The sequence below is a fragment of the Clinocottus analis genome, unplaced genomic scaffold (assembly GCF_023055335.1).
Source record: "Clinocottus analis isolate CAN_PGR_092001 unplaced genomic scaffold, fCliAna1.0.p SCAF_16, whole genome shotgun sequence".
In the NCBI taxonomy this organism is placed as follows: domain Eukaryota; kingdom Metazoa; phylum Chordata; class Actinopteri; order Perciformes; family Cottidae; genus Clinocottus; species Clinocottus analis.
Window position 1 is genome coordinate 14,284,107 of NW_027175887.1, and position 5,869 is coordinate 14,289,975.

A 5,869-nucleotide genomic window follows, 5' to 3' on the forward strand; every position below is an offset into this window, starting at 1 on the left:
GCCTCATTTGAAAATACTTCACTCTAATATAAGAGGTTATAAATAGAGCTGGTATGCTCATGCCTGCATGTGCCCAGGAAGTGGTTGGCGCCAGATTGGCCCCAGGCACTGTAGGTCCATGTGGCTTTTTGGAAGACTAACAGTGTGTGACATGGTGCCATGCCGTAGACCACATCTTTATCAGGAAAGAACAAGTGTGCTGTGCTGTTGTGAAGCACTGCGCTGACCTGACAGCTCATAAGTGCATGCATTGACTGATATGAGTGGATGGATCGGCAGATAGATAGTTGGGGAAAGCCAGGGGTGAGCCAATTAGTAATGTTATGTACAGAATAGATTACAAGTTAATTAATTTTGTGTAATTTAAATTGTTGAATAAATACATCATTTTTTAAGATGCATTGCTAACAGATGGGAAATCTTGGTTACTGATTTTTCAAAAAGAGGCGGATTTTTTTCCAAGAATTTTCACATACTTCCAAATTTGGCTTTATGACCATTTGAATGTTTAGCCCCAAGTTACTGAACTGATTATAGCTATTATCATATAATTAAATTCCCATTGTGCAAAAATATTCTTCTTGTTGGGCTTTTTGCAGCTGCAGCCCACACTGGTTCTGCACAGCTTATTTAAGTTCAGTATTTTGCAGTTATTCCTATATGTTTTGCACCACTGCTACTCTGAAGAGGCATTTTCTCCTTTCAGGCCATTTTTAGTTGCATGTTTGACTTTTAGACTAGAGATAACCTTCTCAATCTCTTCCGCTTGTACAGACCTGCTCTGCTGAGATGGCTGTGCTCCCCACATTGCCGGCAACAAACTTGATCTCAGTTTCTGCTGCACCTTTACACATGGAGTATATTCACAATGCCCTTCTTTATAGCCAGGGAATTTTCTTAGTTCTGATGTTCATCAGCCTTGTTTTTCTGCCTGCTGCACTCAGCATAGCAGTGTTCTTCTGCAGGTCCTCCTGAGCTTTCTACAGCTGCAGCATGAGCTCTGACGCACCCCTGCCGTCAGTCTGGAAACCTTTGTGCTTTAACTGGGAGTCTTCACCTGTCTTCCTGCACCTGGGTTGGTGCCTTGGTGACTGGAACTACTTGTTCACTTTGTCTACAATAATTGTATCTGGAAAAAGTCTGTTGACTTGATTTTTCAAATACTATGATTGCAAAAGAGGACACAAACTATCGAAAGGTATGTTATGTGCATTAGTGCCAATGAGCCAAATTGTTATAAAATTAATTGTTAAAATATAAAAACAATGTTGTGTACTGTTGTGCTAATAACGTATTACATTTAGTATCATAAGGATTTTTCTTCAATCTTTTATTCATTTACTTGAAAGAAGAAAAGACAGATAGCAATATTACAAAACAATATCTACCCCCACAGACACCTCTCTCCTTGAGTTAGTCAGATCTTTGGAAAGGTGCCAGAAAGTGAAGCATGCTGGTGATTGTGTATGCGTGTGCGCGTAGAAAGCGCAGCATGTGTGTGTCTGTGGCATCGCAGAAAAAAGGTGAAAGGCACACAACATTGGACTGAGGGTAAGTTTATACTGAAATAATATTTATCAGAGGCATACAGTAAGAAGATGGATTGATTTATTTGGCCGGGATATGATTTGCACAGAAATCTGCTGAGCATGTTCAGTAGAAGAGTTCTGGCATGAGTTGTTGACTTTGTCGTGGCTGTGGACCAGTGAAGGCCATTGTTTGCTTTGACTGTGTTTCCACTGCCTGTCAGCAGTGATGCTGTGGTCTTTGCCGGGCAGCTTTCACTGCTACTGCGGCCAATAATCTTAGAAGCCATAGCTTGGCTGTGGCGTTGCATTCTGGATCACTTTCAACTCCAGCAGTCACCGATAGTGACACTGAGCAGCGACGCCAGAGACTCATCTGTGTGTGCAGATGGACATGCAGAATGCCGACAGACTGAAAATATCTTACTACACCGCGAGTCAGAGAATCCTGTGAAGAAGAATAAGGGACGATGAGCATGGGTGTAATATCCTGTGATAAAGATAATTGACTTTTTAACTATACTGATACAGTTTATGTAAATTCAAATTTACACAGTGACATGTTTCATGAATCTGTATATATCTTCATATACTGTATAGTTGCAATCCAGTGGTAGATTGGGATTGCTATATTTGCTTTAAATTTGGTCATATGAAAATATTACATCAAACAAACTAATAAACTAATAATATCTCTATTTTGTCTTGCCATCTTCATGTATCTCATTTCTGAATGCCAATGACATCAGGGAATGAGTCAAAATGCAATAATTGGCACCAAAATGGCACAAAAATACTGCATATCAGCCACTAGAATGGCATCCAAGAAACCTCTCCAGTAGTACCTTTTAACTGCAATCATTTATGTGACAGGTAACATTCTCTTACACAAAAGAGGTTTATTCTCACCGAGCCGATGAGTGGCAGAGCCTGATAGTCATCTGCATCCTCAGTGTTTGATGGGATTAATTATTTATTGATGACAATGAATGATTCATGAGTCTCTTTTCTTGTTTGCTGCAGAGGTGTGGTGTGTGCTGCACAGGTGGCTGGGTTCTCACTGGGAGGGAAAAGGAGGATTATTCCATGTGAGACCCAGTTCAGACACCTGCACAACAGAAACATGCTCATGGAGAAATGTCTGGTATCACTGGGAATACCATACATGAATGTGTCTACTGTATGTTTTTTATACCTGCCAAGTAAAAGGGATAAACCCAGTCAGTTTTTTTAAAACCACACAGCAGTTTCAAAGCATAAAAGAGAGTTAATGACAGTTTGAGGGCTGTTTTAGTTGATCATTAAAAGACAAAAAACTCAGCCTTCCATCTGTTTGGTTTATGGATTGAGCCTGCACTAAAATTTCCATGACCTTTCTCAGTCTACTCTGATAACAGCTTCCTTGTCTCAGCTCACACCTGTGGCTCTCAGAGGGAACAACCGTTGAGTCAGAGAGGGAGGAAGGGAGGAAGGGAGGAAGGGAGGGCTGTCTGCAGGATCTCACTGGTCTTATCACAAAAACAAGGGAGTATTAATCTACCCAACATGACCATAGCCTCCTTTTGCTGTGGTATTTAGCAGCAGTAAAGCATATTGCCCCTTGCACATCATTAAATGAATCATTAAATTAAAACATGCACTAAAGTGTAACTCTGTGACTCATGATTGCGTGATCAGTACAGCTACAAACAAAACCTTCAGTCCCCGACATTTCATTGTGGATTATTACATTTTTTCTGTTAACATACTAAAGTGCCATACAATCTGACACAATAGCCTAAATGCTTTAAACCTCCTTTAAAAAAGTAACATGCTTGTAAACTGTATTGGTCTTCTTTTGAATCTTTCTTTGACGTGGTAAACCAACTCACCCATGTACGGGCAGAAACCTCTCTGTGGTCATAACTTAAAAAACTCTGAGGAAGGAAGAAAGAGGAAGCCGTTTGTGAACCATCCGACAATGTCCTTTTGTTTAACATTATCCTTGCACTCAACCCATTTATCTGTATCTGATTAATGGGACTTCAGGGGTCCTGGAGTGCTCCTACAGGTCCTGCGTTGCTTCCTATAATTGCTGCCTTTGCCCCAGCTTTAACCCTCTCATATCCCAGGGGACAGGTCACCATCAATTACAACAACTTCATGGTGTATTAATCAGGCCACTGAAGGGTCCTTACATAGCTGTGTAAAAGGGTTGAACTCCTGCGGTGGAAATACAGTCTTTTGCCTAGTTTAGAAGCATGTCTGGATCATTTTGATTTTTAGTGTGCCTTTCAGTCATGCTCGCAGGCACGAGACCCTCGGGTGCAAGACAGACAGGATACTTGAGCTAAGACAGCTCACCTTTCATACTGAGAACTACAAACAAGACCAGTTGTGAGACCTGTCTGCTGTTTGCCATAGGCATATTTTTGGCTCAGCCTCACATTTGAACAGTCTTGATGGAAAAAGAAAGAGGAAAGGGATGTTTCTCGAAATTTCTAACTTATGCAAAGAGGGGTGCTGATGTTGTTTAGCTGCAGAGGGGATGTGGAAGAGCTGTGGAGGAGGTGTTACAAAATTTGAAACCGCACTTAAAGACAGTTTAATAGTGTTGAAAAAAATCTTGACAACAAGACTTGCAATGTAATAATTGTGGTGTGGTTTTGCTAAAATGTATTGATCTGTTATTTCCATGCCTGTCGATAATATATTCAGTATATAAGGCAGGCACTTCTATGACCCCTTGTTCTACTAACACAAACAAACGATCTACCCTGTCAGCATAAAAATGGGATTATATTATACTTCCTTTATTTAAAAAGCAGAAAGTTCCGTGGTAAGTTTCATCAAAGGAGACTTTTCCAGGAACCTGAGCCTTTTGTGCCCTAAAACCTCATCTAAGGAAAACAGCGTACTTGGTGCCCCTTGTCGGCACCTCAGAAACCTTCTGCTTCCCAACATCAATCTCTCTCCAGGAGAATATCCCCAGGTGGATCTGAGCTTTCACTGAAACCATGATGGAATGTGTAATGGTCTTTTCATTAAATGGATCAGCAGCCTGTATTACTGGACACAGCAGAAGGACTCCATTTCCTCTCTTTTAAAGTATAAAGCAAAGTGATTTGAATGTGAAGTGTTTATTTAAACAGATTGAATGCTAGAAATGAATGTATTAATGCTTTAACCAACTAACCGAGAAACATTGTCTTACAGGTAAGTTTTTTTTTACAATATACATTTGCAGTCACACATAATTGCTTTGAAAATGCCTGAGGAGTGCCCGAGGGGTTTACGTGGGAATTATTAATGAAGATTTGGCTGCAGCTCAGCAACAATGATGGTGAAATGATGGCATGATGCCACACATGTGAATCTCATTTTTGGGCCATTTGGGTACATTTATCAATGAGACAATGTTTCTGTCTTGTTACTTTATTATGAACAAAATAAACATATCCCAACAATCCCATCCTTTACCATTGCTTTTGAGTTGTGTTTTTTGTATTTGTTTTTGGCAGTGAACATAACTCTTGACAAACTAAACAAGACCAACCAGTATAAGCAACCGTGTACAAATGTTCAAGCTTAGTACAATGAGCCTCAGACAGCAATAATAATGTCAGCAGATCAAAACCTCAGACAGTGTTGTAATATGCTCATTAAATTGAAAAGAAATGTGTGAGATTCATGTAATAGACAACCCATTTCTTCATTGGTTCAGTATTAAGCAGGACTGTGTGATTCACTGAAATGTACTGAGCACAGGGTTCAATGATATCATGGGATCACTTTGTCATGTGGCAAAACAGCATGATTTGTCCAAGCACTAAAAATAGGGAAAACATGTTTTTACACACAAAATAAAAGCCCTTATAACACATCATTTGAAATACATGTTGTTACCATCCTCCAATAAAATTGGTTAAGCAGTAGGCTGTGCATGACATGTGCATTTAAGATGCTTAAAAAAGAAAATATGTTACAATTATTTTCCCTCTTTAAACATAATCCAGATTGAAATTTGAAGTGAAATGGATTTACTTTACCTCATTCATCCCACTGCAGATCCCATAATTACTATGAAGCCATAGACCATTGTTAAATGTGTGACAATTTATTAAACATGTAATTTAAGCTGGCTCGTGGACATTCGAGGAGAGAGCCCGGGTTGATGGAGAGAGTTAAAACCCCGGGTTCAGTCCTCGGACCCCACTCTGACCGAGGATATCGCTTAGTCACCGCCTTCCATCGGGAGAAGCAGCGCCTCCCAGTGTGCACACCGATTGGTTGGGGATCTTGTCGGGCTTGCCCGCTCCCCAGATCGTCTCCGGTCCAGGGCGGGGCTGACTCTCCGTCAAACT